We start from the raw sequence: 18,559 nt of genomic DNA on the forward strand, positions 1-18,559 counted from the left end.
AGTCCAGAGGGCTCGACACACCCCAGAGACCCGAAGACAGATCCCATGCCCTGTCACACCACATTTACACCCACGTGGCTCCATTTAAACCATCTAAGTAAGTAAGGGAGGTGGGAACCTGACCCCTTATTCCACCGCAGTCTTTGGCCAAGTGCCTCAGTGCAACACAGAACATGCACAGCTCACACTGAACAAGATAAGAAGCATAAAACCCCTGGTTGCTGCAGCATAAGCTGCGCAGCACTACTGGTTTCACAGAGGCACTCTGGCTGAGCTATATGAATAGCACCAAACACTGCAGCCAGCCAGCTGACAGCTCAGATGAACGCGCTTCATAGCAGAGCTGCACACGTAGCAGAAGTGTATCTTAGTTTGCATTTCTTCCATTCCATACAGCCAACGTGACATTCAACAAGTTCGACTCCTTAGGCAACAGAAGCGTACTTGACTGCTGCTGTTTTATGTATTTCATCTGCTTACTATAAACCTTCAACCTACCTCAATTTTCTTTAGGGCCTTCTCTGGCTGTACTCGAGCAGATAACAACATCTGGATAGTAGTGTCATGTAACAAATGTCATGCTTCCACTCAGGAATCACTTTAATTTACTCTGTCACTGCACACTGTGAATCTGCTGCTGAGCTGCAACCAAAATAAACTGGCGGTGACCACCAAACGGTAGGATGCATGCATGCTGGCTTGTATCACTCTCATAGTTGAAAACCAAGCATAGGACTGAGCTCTTCTGCCAGCTTGTGCAAATATGGAGGAAAATGCAGACTTTTACTTCTTCTTCAGTCCTTCCAATATTGTAGTATCACATGTATTTTTAAGCCACAATATAACATACTTTGTGCACTATCCAAACAAACACACAATGCAATTTTAAACTATAGATTGGTCCATAAAGTCACAGAATCACAGAATGGTTTGGGTTGGAAAGGATCTTAAGATCATTCAGTTCCAACCCTCTGCCATGAGCAGGGACATCTTCCACTAGACCAGGCTGCTCAAGGCTCCATCCAACCCAGCCTTGAATACTTCTAGGGATGGAGCATACGCAACTTCCTTGGGCAACCCATTCCAGTGTCTCACCACCCTCACAGTAATGAATTTCTTCCTTATGTCTAATCTAAATCTCCCCTGTTTAAGTTTGAACCCATTACCCCTTGTCTCATCATTACAATTCATGATCCACCATCATTCTCTTTCCCCATAAAAGAGAACAAAAGCATGTTACAGAGACAGCACTGCCATGTCACTTATCTCCCTATCATTTACTTAATCAATTGTCAAGTTCACAAAGGAAATCACAAGTGATTTCCAAGACTGTGTCATTAACAACAAAAATGTCAGGCCAAATCACAGCAGATATCCAAGAAAAATTAGCAAGACTACTAAGTAGGAAACCTGAAACTCATCCCTGATTCAAAGAGGAGACAGACAAGACCTAAGCAAAGAGGTGAGGCAGCTTCTCAGTTCTGCAAACTAGGAGATGCAAAGGCAAAGCATTTGCCCATATCTACCAGTTCATATTTTGCTATTCCATCAGTAAGTGTTGCTCACAGAGGAGTCACACTAACGTGGCCCAGGGTAGCAGGTGGGAAAAAGGAAAGGAAATCCAAAGGAAAAAAAAGTACAATGTAGGATTTATTAGTTCTCTCATTCATAATAAAGTAGGGGGGAAGGTATCATTTCATTTGGATGTCAGGGAGACACAGCAGTTGTCAACAGAGAAACCTCCACCATATGTTAATGAGTTGGGCTCTGTTTGCTTGTTTTAAACCACACGCTCAAATCTTAAGACACTGGTATGCAATTAAAATCTCGTGTTAACTGAGAGATCACGTTCACGGTATTCATATGGTAGTGTTTTACTTGCATGAATATTGATAGAAATACCAGTATCAGTGTGTCTGGGGCCAAACATTTTACTCAATAGCTCTGTTTTAATGGGAAGCAACCATTCATTGCCTTTCCTTGATGAGGGAAGAAAATACCCTGGGCCAGATCTGGAGTCCTTGGGCACATTCCGAAATAATAGGCAATGCTGCCTGAGCAGAGTCTCAGTCTTCAGTGAGATGCTGGTAAGCCTGAGGAAGGTGGTGAAAGAAGGGTGGAAAATTCACAGTTGGACAAACCACCTCTGAGTAGGTGGTTGAAGATCAGTCCAAATCACTGGCTAGTAACTTTGGCTACCTCTGTAAAATAAATACGACACCATGGCTTGGGATGCAGATCCATAGCGGCTATAATGGTTTGTAGAAGGATCTGTCAAGGGTCAACTCCTGGGTGTATAAGCAAACCTTTCAGATTGCAGGTGGGGCACTCTGCTCACCATCACATTTCTTTTCTGATTCTTATGAAGGATTTCTGCTTTCAGCAATGCCTGTACAGCACTACCCGAAATACTGTGAGTTGTCAAAAAATTAAATAGGATAAAAAAAAATTTAAAAAAAAAAAAAAAAAAAGAAAAAACACTCAATGACCTTCTGCTGGGTTTTAATTGCTTATTTTATTATGCTCCCTACTTACTACATTTTCTAAAATGCAAAATTTTATCTGTTTTACCTTTTTATAGCTTCACTTTTAAAGCCAGACAAATTCTGTAACAAAAAAAAAAAAATCCAAAAAGCAAAATGGAAATTACTTTTGAATTAAAAAATAATAAAAACCATGCAAGCCACGGCAAACATACAGGCAGGCAGAAAGTAATTGTGTTACTATTTGAATTCTGCACTTCAAGCCACCTTTGATCAACTTGATTAATATTCCTTTCAAAAGATTTTATAGCTGGTGTACTTCATGAGCACAATTAAGGTAGATTAATCTGTTCTGAATTCTATGTTTCATAAAATTACTGTTCCTCTGATTAATTTTACAAAAAACACATGTAACGATGTACAAATACATTTTCTCACTGATAAAACAAGCCTGTGACACAGCTTCCAGTATTGGCCAAGAGATATCATTGTGAATATCTAATAAATCAGCAAGTCTGAAGACGCAATGTCATCTGAGCTAATACACAAAGTACTACACTACTTCTTCAAGAAAAAATAGCCCAATTCTCAGCTTGTAACACCAGTTCAACTAAAATCCAGTTCTTCAGGTATCAGCATCTGCCACCAGCTAGTCAAAATGACTGTAGCTGATCCACAAACCCTCCTGTACCGAAGTTAGTAATAAAATCTCAATCAAATTCAACAGCCTGGTTTCACATGGTTGAATTTCAGAAGCACTGGGCCTGAAGAGGATCCATCTGACCCCTGGCCCGCAAAGGAGGCTCACTTTGACCTTACCACGCCTGCTGTGAGAAGGCTGATGTCACTTCACTCCATAAATTCTCTTGCCCGCCACTGTAGCTAAGCACTGCTGAACTCAGGTACCCTCTAGCAACACTGTGATGTTGTAATTAGCAGTGAGATTGGAAATGCATTCCCCAGCCAGAAACAAGGGTTGCTGTGGCCACTAGAGTGAAAGAATGTGAAAAGGGATTGGGGAAGAATAAAAAAGACAGGTAATAGTAGAGAAAACACTGACAATTTATCTCTCATTAAGTGACAAAGTGAGAGTAACAAAGTATCTCTCATTAAAACAACACAACCATCACCAGTATCAGCTGAACTGTCAAACAGATACTAAAAGAAACTGTGTTTTTTTTAAGAATAAAATTTCCTTTCAACTGATTATTTAAGTGGAGAGGAAAATGATATAAATAATGTATCTCTGACACAAGCTTCTGCTTCTTAATGTCTTAATTATGTTAGTTTTTGGTTTGGGGTTGTTTGGGGTTGGTTTTTTTTTAGAAATTATATATTTACTATCCTTTCTCTAGTTCAACAGTAACCTAAACCCCTTTTTTTATTTTTTGGCTAATGCTGCACATCGCTCACATTAAGCTTATGGTTGACTGTGAACTGTTAACATGTCTTAGCATGGTTTCAATGTTCCTATGGCAAGGCTAAACAGCATTTAGAAAACAATGATATCCCCAGGCCCGCACTGTAGTTTCAGAAGCACAGATTAAGCATGGTATTCTGCTCAACAAGCTCATCACTGTTAAGTAACTCATCAGAAAATAAAGAGGGAATTATCAAATGGGAATTGCCAAGTAATTAGTTCACTGAAGCAGATGACATACAACTGTTTAAGGGAGGGGCTTCCCCGTTAGTCATATGTCAGGGTAGAGCCTACTAATCTGTAAATAAAAATGCACATGATTAGTGCTATGGGGTTTTAACCACTAGTGGTACATGGAGAATAAACTTACAACCTCTTCTAGAGTAACAATCTACTAGGACTTTTTTTTTTCTCTTGCATACAAGTTGATTTTCAAACATTCTGAATCTATGTGCTGTCAGCCTATTTGGGGAAAGCTATGAATATGGGACAGTACCAGGCAAGGCATGTGTTCAGGGGCTACGGAAGAGAAGAAATTCATTTACTTTTATATTAATTTGAAAAATCACTCTCTACTCAGCTGACACACATAGCATTGAAAAGTAACCGCACCAGTGAGAAAATATTCACTAGCACAAAATTTCAGAGCACAGTAAAGGAGGATTAAGCCTGCTTTTTGTAATTATGCTTCTCCATTAAAGCCTGACTTTCCACTAAAGCCTGACTTTCTTTCAAGTAGCTGGCCCCACAGAAATGTTAAATTTACAAAACTACAGGGCCTTGACAAGTGGGTACCTGACAAACAAAAATGTGCCAACAGTCACAACTACACTGCAATACGAACTTCAGCATTTGTACTTTTTAAAGAGCAAAGAGTAACTAAGTAAATCCTTAAAAGTCAGGTTTACAGCTAGTGCCAAAATGGGTTGATCACTGCTAAGCAACTGATCATAAACTAAAGAATTAATTATCAAACTTATCAAAGGATGGTTTGCCTCCACCACAGTATCTCACTGCCAAAACCTCCTCAGCCAACACATTCAAATTCAAATGCTGTCACTGGATCTAACTTTCACCCGAAAGCATACCCCTGGTATCAAGGCATCGCAAAACCCAGCAGCACAGCCTGCCCACCACATACAGCCAAAGGAGAGGGGCAGGAGGAAGGCACACACAGATGCCGAGGCTTATACACAATCACACATCGCATCTAGTCATCTCAGCCCTTTCGGCCCTCAGCACATAGAAGTCATCCATCCCTCTAATACTTTCACTACCATCTGAATGCCCACACTTTAAAGTAATGCTAACAAGTTGCAGCATGTGGGATAACAAGTCTCTTGTTCCATCTGCAGATACGCCTTTTTGAAACAGGAGTTGGAAGGTGAATCAAACCTCAAGCCATGGCTTATATCACATTATGAATGTGAGCCTTGTGTTTTTAAGTAGACAGATCACTACACCCAACTCCATTTACACTTTAGAAGGCGTTAGAAAACTTTCAATCAGTCAAACATCAGACCTTTAGTATCTGTGAAAAAAAAAAGTGAAAGGTTACAGCCGAGGTGATGAGGTAGGGCTTAGGGGCCACAAGGCCTCCTTTCTAAGGTGTCAGTTTGCACTCATATCTCTTCATTTAATTTACCTTTGAGTTACACACAAAACAAACAATTTAAAAAATATTATTTCTGATTACTATCCAATTATACCTAGTTCACATCTCCATTCCACTTGTGCTCTTAACACACTATCTCCATTGCTCACCTTCTTTTAGTCCTACAGCCATTGTAGGCCTTCATAAACAGTACAAGAGGGAAGAAATAAAACCAGCTATGATACCCTGGACATAAGGACACTGATATGGCAATCAAAGTCACCATTGGACACAGTAATATAGAGACAGATCGGCTCTTTTTATGTTCACTACAAAGTATTCTAAAAGGTTAGATTGCTGTTCATTTACAGAGAGCAGGTCCCAGCAGTCTGCATGTAACAGAAATTATGTCTTATGCACAAAATAAGCCACGTTAGGTAGTGTACAGACATATGGAAAATTCAGAAAAAAAAAGATCTTACAAATGGGCTGCGGTTGTAAATTCAATCTGATACTATAATATGACTAACAGATATCAAGTGACTCGACAGTGGAAAAGATTAAAAAGAACTTTTTAGTTGTTAAAATGTTCAGTGCCTCACGCAAAATCCTCCCAACACAACTGGTTATAAGTAAGCATTGAGTCGTTTGCCTACGTGGAAGAACACAGTGCATGCTCTGAATAAATAACAGTAACTCTTGCTCTGTAGAGCACACTAAAAAATTAATTCAAATCATGATTAAAAAAAGTGTATCTCCATTTATTTTTATTTTATTTTTACTATACCTTGTGTCCTTATTCAGGCAAGATGTTTTAGCAGGCTCTGGAAGAACACTGCTTGAATTGGAAGGGTAAGCACACCTGGAGCTCACACACACAACAGTGTTACTCCCTGAAGCCACGCGATTCCTCATATGAATAAAGCCATGAATGCACATGCAGGTCCATCAGGCTTTAAGTAAGGTTTCTGAGATCTCACTTCGGATACGTTCAAGCATGGCCTGTATTTGGTCCCTCTGACAAACTCTGTGGTTAACAACACAGGTGTGCCTAAAGCAGAGTGGGGCTGTTGCCACCTTCACCATGAAACAAATGCAAAAGCCAGAAAAACAATGGGTCTTATCATGCGATGCTCTGTCTTGAGCTGTGAAACCTATCTGTGGCTGCTCCCCTCACGGCAACGGGTCATGTTTCTTTCACATGTTACTACTGTGATCTCTCTCTCTATTACATCCAGTGACAGAGAGAATGTTTTCAAGCAGGCAGTCTCTACCCAGTAACTTTTATTTCACTTATTTAGCTATACAGTGGGCCTGATTTTGATTGTTCCCTAGGGAAAATGAGAACTAACTAATAAGGCCACATTAGTACCCCAAACACAGTGACTAAAATGTCCAATAACAAGAAAAGAAGCCAAAACAAATCTGATCTAAGGCCCACAGATACAACACTACAGTTCAAGCTGTACTAGTACAAAAAAAAAGCAGCATAGTACTATATTCCTGTTATGCCTCTGCACCAGACTTAACTAGGTTATGTTTTTTTTATCCGGAATGTTTGCTTAATATCTAATATACTATCTCTCATGCAATCGCAGGAAATATCAAATGCTAAAATATTCCAGGTGACTTAGCAATACAATGTGGCTAACACAATCTGATTATTCATAGGTTTTGACCAATACGCTATAAACAGTTACTACTTCTAATTAAGAAATATAAGCCTTTCCTGGAGTAATCACTTCTGCAAATAAATACAATTTCATACTGCCCAAGCTAATTCTGGAAAAAAAAAAAAAAAAGAAAAAAGAAACGTCTTGTGGAATGATATCCTAACAAAAAGCTTCCTTCTGCTCCATCTCCCAAGTCAATAGCTGCTACCAAGTCAGTTTTCTTCCACAACAGAAGGACAAAATGTGTCAGCACACGGGCACTTTGTCTGGTTTTTCACTCTCAAAAAATTCTTATTGCTCCAAAGAGATACAGTGGTTACTATCCACCCCCATTCAAGCTCATTTGTAAACCGTAACAGGCATGTCTTTGCATGCAACTACTTGCTTAGACGACTTCCCTTTAAAGCACAGCACCCTTCCCCGCAGCCACGATAAAATGTAAATTATGTGCTGCATACTTTTCTATGATATGCTCTATAAATTAAAAAGTTATTCTGCAACGGAGACTTTCTGATCAGCTCCTCATAAATAGAACACTATACTAATTAGGTTTTCTGGCTGTAAATAGAAAAAGAAAAATCCTTTGATTTTCTGCAAGTAGCCACTACATTTAATTTTCTTTTATTTAAAAGACACAGGCAATTTCCCTACAACCCTTATTTTTTTTTTTTTTTAAGCATTAGTAGTATTGCCAATCCCAAGCACTCAAAAATCATACAATAGGTCCAAAAAACCAGGCTGGCTTAATGACAATCAGATTAAAGAAATAAAATAAAAATTTATGTTCTTTTTATTGGCAGTATGATCATTGAGCTTTGAGACTTGGTTTTTTCAAGGTATTCTCCACAACCACATGGGAGGGAGAGAGAGGAGAGGGAAAGCAGACTGATATATGTGCATTATTACATCCTGTCTGGCTACAGCACTTCGGAGTGGGCGTGGGGGGAAACTGGAAGAATCTAAAACATTCCTCAAACCAGAGTAAAAGACAAAAAGACACCCAGGCATGTTAGTAGTGATTAGTTATCCTGGGAACAGGACAAAGTTTAGTGGTCAGAAGGAACTCGGGACACTGGAAGAGTCAAGCAGGCTGCAAGCAACTAGAACCACTGAAAACGTTCGTAAGAGTATAGGAAGGATTTATACAATTTTACGCATGGCATTTCACAACAAAAGCAAAGCCTGTAAACTTTTCCATTCATACTGTCATATTTTAGTAACTGAGGTGAGCATAAAACCACTCTTCTGGAACCCACTGTCCTGTAAGTCACCGAACTGAATCACCAGAGTTAATGGAATTTTTCTGAAGAGAGTTTCTCAAGGACCTCTACTGCCAGGCAAGGGAAATACAAATATATCACGAGTTGGTAATCATGCAGATACAGGTAAGGTGTCCACACTGATGAAAGCCCAGAGCAGACAGCGTACACTTGATAGAGGAAATGAAAAGCATTATATTCTCACCTTATTGGCAGTGCATATCTGTATGATGAAGACAAAAATGAAGGTGGTCACTGCCCTACAGGGGTCAAGAATAAATTCACAGCTTGTATTGCTTGCCCATGTGGCTTGATCTGCGATTTGACTGTTGATCCAGGAGTTGAGGAGATGGAAACCAAAACAAAAAGAAACAAAACCACAGTTAAGAGTCAAACAATTTACAACATGCTAAGACATCCCAATGAAGACTGAGAGACTGCTTTTGCTATTACTCAAGCACAAATAAACTATACATTTAATCCTGCAGAGCACATACATTAGAGAGCAGAGCCCATTTATTCAAACTGAGTGCTCTTTTCCTAAATGTGATCTTAATGAGGTGAAGAATCATAAGCGAGTTGAGATGACTGTCTTCACTGCCAACAGAACATATTTTATTTGAGGAGGAGCATCATCCAGAGAACATACTGCTGCAACTACTACTATTAGGTGAAAAATAATCAGCTTGGGGAATATAACATTACCTTGTGCACATGCTGATGGCATGCTAAGGGTCGATGCATATTACTGCAAATTCCCAAATAATATAAACAAAACTCTACCAATAAGAGTTTTTTCTTCTATTTCTGTAGTTATGCTCAGCAAAATTATGAACAGCCAGCACTGAATTTTTGCTGACATCATATATTAAACAAAATACATTTTGGTTTTTCACTTGGAATCTCACCAAATATTTTTATCACTCTTGGGACAATAAAAGGATTTAGTGGGACCATTTCTCCCTCATTTTTGTTGTTTCTGTTTATGAACATACTTACTCTTTCCTATTTATGGAAGGATTTACACACATACTTAACTCAAGATAGGTTCTTTAATCAATCCTCATTCAGCAAACCCCCCACTGGGACGTATACTAAACTAACTGCAGACTGAGACCAATGCACGCACACAGATTTGCATGTGTTGTACAACCACCTCAGACTACAGCTTTGAGGAAAAAAAACCAAGAAACCTATCAAGCATTACGTTCTCAACACATGCACTGAGATCAAAAAGGAATCACTGCCACAGATCCGTTTTTTGTCTTTTTGCAAAAGTCAGGAGTTTGCAAAGTTTCTTATATTTTAAAACATTAGTCATGCGTCAGCTCAGCTAAACCCAAGTGAAAATCTTAAATTTCCTTATATAAAGAATGTGAACCACTGAACAAGTCTCCAAAATACAGTGCCTTTGTCCAAATACCTATGTATTTATTCAGTTATTGCACTTAAGAGTCTTACACAAAAGTAAAATGAAAGGATGAGGTCAGGATTTTCAGTATGCAAAGCTAAGGCTACTGAAGTGACTGGAATATAGCACATAATTTCCTTGCAATGAAACATTTACCTGTGCCAAACCTGCCATACTTCTGTTTCCCGTGCCAATTATACCTTTATTTGTTAAAGTAGAATGGTTACAGCAGTCTCGGAAGAGACCTACAACGATGTTATCTGCACCTTGTGAATTGTACCTGATCGGTCATCCACAGCAGCCCCATCATTCACAGCCTGCATGCTTAGCTAAGGCTGTCACAGAGCCTGAATTCTCTCAAGCGGCATCAGCATGAGCTGCCTCACACGCTGGAGTAGGTTTGCAGCCAGACAGTGCTTCCGACCATCTATGCAATTTTGACACACGTTTCCTTTTCAGCCTGCCTTACTTCTTTATTGCATTTTCCCTTCAATTAGCACACCACAACAAAAGCAGCACACTGTATGAGCAATGACAATGATAATCCTGGCTGCCATCTACTAAGATGTACTGCTAAACTTCAGCAAGGGGAAAATTAGGCCTTGGTTTTGGTTTACTACCTATGTTAGTAAAACAATTCCTCTTAAATTCTAATGTTCAAATCCTCAGCTCCTTTTCAGGTGACTGCATTTAAGTGTCTATTTTCTTAATTAACAGGAAACTAGGCCACTGGATCTATTACATAAAAATTTTTGTGAAGTGAAATTCCAGGTCTCTTTTAAAACAAGACTAGTTTTTTTCAACCTTTCTAAATAAATTCAATCAGGCCAGAAGGGCAAGGGAGAAAAGCTGCACTGTTTACTTCCAAAAAGTCTTTTAACTCTGTATACATGGCCTTTTTGAAAATAATTACTTTCTAATGCTCTTAGTCACACAGGTAATTTGTCTTACAATAAAATATGTATAAGCAGCATGCAGCACACAAAGGCTCACTCTAGAAGAGTCGTCCTGCGTGCGATTATTCCACTCTCTCCAGCCAGTCCTAACAGGCTCTTCTATTTCAAGATATCTCCTCAGTACAGAGGCCCAAACTGGAGGCGGCCACATGGAGCAGAGGATATTCTCTCCTAACCAGAAGGGCGAGTTTGCCGAGGCACTGAAAGGCTGCACTTTGGGTGTAGGAAACTGCCTGTGAACTCACTCCCTGTCCCCTTGCCCCTGCGAGGAGAAACTCCCCTGCTCAGCAGGCAGGCTGAGACCTGCAAACTCGTCACACTGACCCTGAGACTGGTGGCTGCCTGGCACCGCAAGAGCTGAACCACCGACAGGCATTTCTCATTGCCTCCTCCAGCTTTGGTGCTTTACCATCAGAGCAATTAAAATATCTATTTTACTGAGATATTTCTGGCTTGCATTATGTTCCAGCCTGGTACTACAAATGCTCGGGAGCTGTGGGTGCTGATGACTTCTCATCATTGAGACATGAAATCCTCCAGGCCAAGTTCAGTATTAGTGTAAGTGCACACAAGATTAGTGACTGGAATAGGGGTGTTAACCACTTCTGCAGACACTTAATGTGGCTCTTTAATCAGGCAAAAATCCTATTTAAGCCCACAATGCTTTTTCCCATAAAAAGATACGGAGAAAATAATAGTGATATGCAGCAGATCGCCTTCTGAGCTCCGTTACTCTACTACATGCCTGGATTAAGTCCAATAAATGGAGTTATTCTAGATATACACCCATGTAAGTGGCTCACAATCCCTTCCCCTGGAGTTGCTCCAGATTTATGACACTAGAGCAGAGTGCCAAATTTGGTGCCTTTAAAAATTTTTTACCTACGTTTGTGGGAAAGCGGCTTAAAAGAGTGATGTCCAAACACTGAGAATGAGGACGAATATACATTGCTCAGTTAAATACGTTTTAAAGACCAATATGCAGTTCTAAGCTAATTAGATTGCATATTCTTTCAAGGTACTATAAACTTTGTGGCAGAAAGCCTCCTGCTCTATGGATATAATATTTTGATGAGCACAAATAAAAAAAAAAAAAAAAGCAAAAGAAATACCAACACTGGAAACAAAGCATTTGATGAGGAGACCATTTGTTTTAATACTGTATATACTTAGCTTTTTACCAAAAGAAACTGAAGTCAGCTTTCACCTAAAACACAGAAGGGCCTAGACCCTGCTAAGAACTATGAAGAGGCTTAACAAACCTAAGCGACAATAGTGATATCAGGTATCACCGACTTTCATTTTACTGGCCAGGAGGTATAAAGTGCAGTACGTGAGTGCAGAATAACAAGCCTGCAGCCTAAAATGTGAATGGCAACTGTCAGAATCTCACAAACAGCCACCAAACAGTTAAACCAGTCAGGGGGAAAAAAAAAAAAAAAAAAAAACCAACAAAAAAACAAACAGAAAAAGGAAAACTGAAGAAACTTTTATGCAAGCTTTTATAAGCCAAAAGCATTTTTACAAAGTACCACACCTTTGTTAACTTTCTAATAATAAACTCAATGGAACTGACAATTTGGCTATAACCTGCTAAGCGTGCCATGCACCATCCCATCTGCCTGACACTACAGCAGGCAAAGAACACCCTTTCCGAGAAGTTCAGCCATTCCAAAATCACCACTGGCATCCTTCAATTTTCAGCAAGCCCGACGTGCTGGCTGGGCTGGCTGCACACCAATAACACTACAGGGCACACACAGGGCTGGAGGTAGCCCGGTAGGTAACCTGCCAGCCATACACACACCTGACTGGACGGTGAATACGGTGAATACCGTCTGTTACCATGGCAGCCTGATCTAATTACATGACTGATCAGGGCTGGAGTAAGCGCGCTGAAAGCCTACACTGCTGACATGTCGCTACATGATGAGAGAGACAGACAGGCAAGCGCGGAGGAAAATCTATCGACCTCTGCCTTATGTAAAAAGTGAGGAGATCACAGCCACCCCTTTAAAAAACAAACCAACCTGCTGCCCATAAAATACCATGCTGGTTTTATGACAAATTAGGTGCAATAACGTGCAATTACAACTTACTACTATCTCACAGCATCGCAAAAATAACCACAGTGTAATATTTTCCCCGGCCATTCTCAATCTTCCTCTCCCTCATTCATAACCCTTGCTCCATATCATAAAGCTGAACTGTCTCCATCACCCGAACAGAAATAGATTAACACGAAGCTGGGATTTTCCTTTAGGGGAAGGCTTCATTCGAAACTGAAATTAAAAGTCCTTGACTTCTCTGTGTGTAAGCAGAGTAACTCACTATGCCTGACCACAGCTGACACGTAAAGTAACCACTGCTGCGTAAAATACATAACCGTGAGCATTAAAGGTTAAAGTGTAACCTGCCCTACAAAAATATGAATTTCTTTACCATATGAAAGGGAAAAGGTCCCCAACAAAGGTCATCTACCTGCATCCTTGCTGATCCGTGAACAGAAAGCATTTGTAAAGAAGAAGGTTTTACAAACCCGGATTTCTTTGCCCGGGCACAACAGGAATGCCTAAATTTTTTTCCCCCAATTCTATCTGGAGTTTGGGCTCACCAGGAAGAGATGCTGCTCGGAGGAGTCCCTATTACACAGCATACGGTAAACAAAATAAAAATAGCCCGTCGCTCTCGTTGTCTACACAGTGCATTATATAACGGGCTTCCGACTTGTTTTCTTTTCTATTATTACTCTTCAGTAATTCCTCCTCTTCAATAACATGTAAATCGCTCCCAATTCTGTCATTTTATTACCACCGCTATTACTATTACAGTAGGAGCTAGCGTTTTCCAGCATGCTTTAATATAGACTTTAATATTCTCAAGATTGGCATTAACGGATTTGGCACCCACAAACGTACGAGGGGTCATTTATTTGTTTTCTGCTGGTAAATTACGATGCCTTAGGTAAGAAAAAACCCAAACACAAAACCCCCAAGCCCTCACAGCCCAGCCACCCAGCCCGGCCCAAGCCAAAGCCGGGGCAGCGGGCGAAGGTGGTAGGCAACCGACAGGAGGGCAGCGGCCGCCACCGGAGCCAAGCGGAGCCCCGGGGCGGCCGCAGAGGGGTGAGCCCCGGCCCCGCTCCCCGAGGCCGCCTCAGGCCATCATCGGCAGGACCCCCGGTGCCCCCCCACCACCCCGCGTCCCTCCCTCCCTCCCGCCCCGCTCCCCCGGTCGCCAGTACCGGGTGGCGTCTGGAGCCGGCCTGGGCCGTGAGTGAAGCGGAGCGGAGCCGCTGCCGGGCACATCCCAGCCCCAGCGCCGCCTCCTCCTCCTCCGCCGCCGCCGCCTCCTCCTCGCTTCATTCACCCTCCGGCAGCCGCCCAGCCCCGTACTACATACGCCGTGCGGCGGCGACCGGCCCTGCCGGCACCCGGCCCCGCGCTGCGCCCCGCCGGGCCCGCCCGGCGTACACGCACCGCACGGCCCCCCCGCACCGCGCAGCCACACGCGCGCGCACACACACACAGCCCGTGTCGCCACACAGCACACGCACACACACACGGACACCGCACCCGCAGTCCCACACGCCCCGAGGCCGCCGCGGCGAGCAAAATGTCCACCGTCCCCGCGGCCACACACACCCCGCCCGGCCCGAAGTGGGGGGGGGGGGGGAAGCGGTGTGCGGCGGTGAGGAAGGAGGAAGCTGGAGGGGAGAAGCGGCGAACAGGGCTGTACGAGCGGCTCAGCCTGCGGGGCCGCCTCGGGCCCACCGCCCGGCCCCCGCTCCCTCCCGCGGCGGGGTGCACCGTGTCCCCACATCCCCGCTGTCTCCCTCGGCCATTTCGCGGCCGCCTCCCCCTTCACTCCCGGGGCCGGGGCTGAGCCCGCGGCTGCGGCGCCTGCGGCCCGGGCCGGGCCGGGCCGTGGTGGGCCGGGGGCGGCCGCAGCGAGGCGCGCTGTAGCCCAGCGGCGGGGTGGGCAGTGCGCTCCCCTCCCCCCCGGCCCCGTGTTTTTCCAGCTGGAAAACGCCGGCGGTTTGCAGCCTAAACAAGGGAAGAGCCGGGGGGGGGAGGTAGAAAGCAGAGGAGGAAGAAAAAGCCACTTACTGTAAAGTGTCAGTGGAGGTGGGGTTGGCGGGGGGGGTGGGGGTCAGAGAGAGACTCGCACACAAATGTCTTCCTAGCTGATCACGGGGCTTGGGTCTGCTTTTTTGTTTGTTTGGTTTTTTTCCTTCCCCCTGCAGTGACACAGGTCCGGGATGGCTCCACCACCGTAGTAGAAATGATGTCTGCGGTACAGCGCTCGCTCCCTCTCCGCTCTCCAGCATGTAAATGGGTAATAGAAGCCAAATATGGAGCAGTTGGCTGCCTCTGCAACAGCTCAAGGATCCTACTTCATGCAAAAAAAAAAAAAGGGGGGGGGGGGAAGGGAGGAGGAGGAGGCAAGGCAACACTCTGGCTGGCGGCCAAGAGAGCCACACAGATTATTGCATACGCACGGCACCGCCGGGCCAAGGCGGCCTTAACCCTTTGCGGGACCGCCGCCGCCGCACGCTGCCCGAGGGAACGGCGGCGGCTGGCCCGGATCGCCTCTCCTCGACACTTACCTCCTTCCCCTCGTAACACTTCCAAGGCCAGGCTGGTTCGCCACGGCGGGATCAATCCCGGCGCACGCCACTGTTCCAGAGAAGTCCCCGCTCCTGTGGCAGGCTCCGTCGCGGGGATCTCAAAGCACTTTTCAGGCGGAAAGAAATGAGCTGGGGAAGGGAAAAAAAAAAAATAAACCCAACCCCAACCTATATTGTTTAAGGAGGGGGGCGAGGGGGGAGAGAGAGAAACAGCTAGCGAAGCGTGCTGTCCTTCAGAAATGGCAGGGAATGCGGGTTTAAAGGATGCGTGAAAATCAGTTGCTCAGTCAAGGCTGGTCTGTCTCTCTCTAAGGGAGGAAATAAAACTGTGCTTGGAAGCCAGGGAATGCTCTGAAGCAGCCTCTGCAAGAGTCAGAAGAGAGTGATTTTATTTAAGATGCCATATTGCATTTCACTGAGAGAACTGTGAAGTGATTTAGAGCAAAAGCCTGCATCCCACTCCCTTTTTCTGAATTAGTTTTATTTATCCGGATCCTTGGCATATGCTTGAGTTGCTTTGTAGAAAGTACCTTCCACTTCATTCAGTCCAAAGAGGCTCTGACTCATACCGTCACTGAACTACAAGACAGGCAGGGCTGAACCACGCATGTTTGGGTACTAACTCCCTCTGGATTCCTTAGCATGCATTTCATCAAAGATCCCCTCACATCTCTCCCAGCTGTATGCAGGCCACTGTAAGCCCCTCACAAATGCCCCCCCAACTGAGGCAACTTACACCGCTTCCCTGGCACTCCAGCGTCAGCTTGTTACTCTCTTACTCCTCTCACCACAGGTTTCTGCAGTGCCATAAACTACAGCGATGGGCAAATAACAAGCATGGATGCAAACTAGAGACCAGAGAAAATACCCTCCTTCTGGACTGGTTCAGTCTGGTCTTCAAGTCTTAGAAGAGAAGACAAAACATCAAGTTACCAAGCCAGGTACAACTTAGAGAAACAGAAAAATAAAACAAATTACGGAAGCAATGAATGGGGGGAATACAGCCAAACAATAGTGGGCTGCTATGCTTGCATACAACCTGACAGTGGTCCATGAAGAGCCATTCATCCTCTGCTTTGACATCAGGAAGGGAGGTGCAGCACAGAGAAAGCCTCTCCCCACCTCAAAGATGTTGCAAAAAATGCTGTATTAATACCAAAGGCCGTTATGTACCGGCTCTGTGAGTCTGGATGCTGTGGGGTCACAGGCCTCAGAAAGGCCTCAGATGTGCACTCCCTGTAACATGGCTATCCAGACCAGGGTGCTTGTTGCAGGTTGTACTAATTAGCCATAAGAGTAAGCTCCAAGGTACTGTGTTTCTAGTACAGGTATATCTCCTATGTGTCCATTAGCATTACATCTAGCATTAGAGTCTAGATGCAAAATACCTTAGGACTCAGCCTGTCGTTATGCAGATCAGCAAAGTAGTCCCTTCTATAAATGACTGTACTAGTTCACTGTAATTGCTAAAGAACGTAGTAATAACATTGTAAGCTGCAGTGCTCTTGATTTAGAGTTGATACTGTACTATAGACTAGCTCTATGAAACATAAAGCTCTTTTACCACCGCCCCTTCTGCATCTTTAGTTCCGGTGCGCTATGAAGTCCAACATCATTTGCCATTCTAGGAGTGATATGGGGACAGAAGCAGCAACAGGCCAAGATGTCTGGACAAACGTGCCACTCAGCCCTATGAGACAGTGAACCTACAGCAGCAAAGCAGACAGCAAAATTATCTTCACCCAGCTAATGCAAGGTTCATTAATTTAATAAAAGGAACCAAGGGAGAGAGACAAACCAAAGGAGATTACTGAAAAGCAAGTGAAAGCTGGGGACAAGCTACAACCCCATCAGCAGGGTTCAGTTCTGAGTACACAGCATTCTCTCATCTGCCACCTTTTTTATTCCAGTTGTACAGAGTGTTACCTCAGGAGAAAGGAATCTTTCCTTCTCAAACACTCACCTTGCCAAGAGGTGTGGCACACGCAGAGAAAGAGAAGCCACATTCATGCTGAAGCAAGCTTTGGGCAACTTTCCCTTCTGCAGCAGGCTCGTGTAAGAGACTTGTGTATTCCTCCCCTCTGTGGCTATGGTCTTTGCCACAGGACACACATTTTTTGCCACACTCCAGGCTCTAGGCTTTGTAAAAGCTTTGTAAAAGCTCTTTGTTTATGTTTCTGCTTCAGAGTTGAAAAGAGACCCCTAAAATATAAGTCCATTGTTCAAAGTAATACTGTTTTCCTGAGCCAGCTTGAGGCCTTAACCCAGGGCTTTGGGAAGTGCCACAACTGTCACCAGCCATGGCAGGTCCATAAGCCATTCCTCACCTCTGTTTTGACTATATATATGTTGACTGCATTAACAAACAAGAGCTGAGGAGACTATGCCTCCATGGGCATTGCCTGACACACAGGATATACTACCATATCACAAGACATCCTTGTGTCTCTGCAGCTCCCCTGCTGAGAGCCTACACTGGGGCTGAATATATTCTCTGCACAAAGAATACCACAAAATACAGAGGTGCTAGTGAAGGCAAAGGGGTTGTGAAACAGCACGTGAACATGACCTTTGCTGAATGGCAGGGACAGAGGTCCTTCAGTATCTATTAAGGCAGTGCAGCCTATTGACCCAGAAGTGCAGAACTAAGAACAGAAAGTAATCTGCTGTGAAAAGTAGACGTAGTTTTACCTGCCACCAGGATAGTTCAGACGACAGGAATAAAGAGCAGCAACTTGGCACTGAAGCGGTCAGGTCCTGCCCAAGGGCTGCAGTGCACTCTCAGTGAAGCTAAGAGCCACCCTAATACCTATCACCTTGCCCTCTTTGAGGAGGGCATATAGCAAGGGGTGCATACATGAAAGTAGCAACAAAATTCCAAAACATAACTCTCGCATTGCAGACCTTCCTGCCTCTGGGGAGACAAAAAGAGCAGAGATATGCTACAGATGCTAGTCAGCTGGTTGAGCACAGTACGAAGAGGGGCTCTGACACCACAGTGGAGAGTGGGACACACGAACCCACATTGACTCAAGCAGTTTTATTTACTGCTGGTGATGTGCTGAAACTGGTACGACTCTCAGCTGAATACAGTCTTGACCAAAAGATATTAATCAATTTGACATGCAAGATG

At 43.7% G+C, this 18,559-nt stretch overlaps 1 protein-coding gene across 6 annotated transcripts in view; it reads right to left on the reverse strand.

Annotated features, from left to right (window-relative positions):
- The window catches only part of ATXN1 (ataxin 1), a 228,320-nt gene extending 212,603 nt beyond the window's left edge, over positions 1-15,717 (reverse strand). For 3 of the 6 annotated variants that reach the window (XM_080611986.1, XM_080611982.1, XM_080611979.1), the window contains exons 1-2: positions 14,041-14,309; positions 8,635-8,755 (exon numbers count right to left, since the gene is read on the reverse strand). The gene's annotated coding sequence lies outside the window, so the exon portion shown is untranslated. Of the gene's footprint in view, positions 1-8,634; positions 8,756-14,040; positions 14,310-14,371; positions 14,707-14,905 lie in introns of those variants that run through there. The other 3 variants (XM_080611980.1, XM_080611981.1, XM_080611984.1) reach the window with 3 other exon arrangements.
- Between the last annotated feature and the right edge of the window lie 2,842 nt (positions 15,718-18,559).

The sequence above is a fragment of the Psittacula echo genome (genome assembly GCF_963264785.1).
Source record: "Psittacula echo genome assembly, chromosome: 2".
NCBI lineage: Eukaryota > Metazoa > Chordata > Aves > Psittaciformes > Psittacidae > Psittacula > Psittacula echo.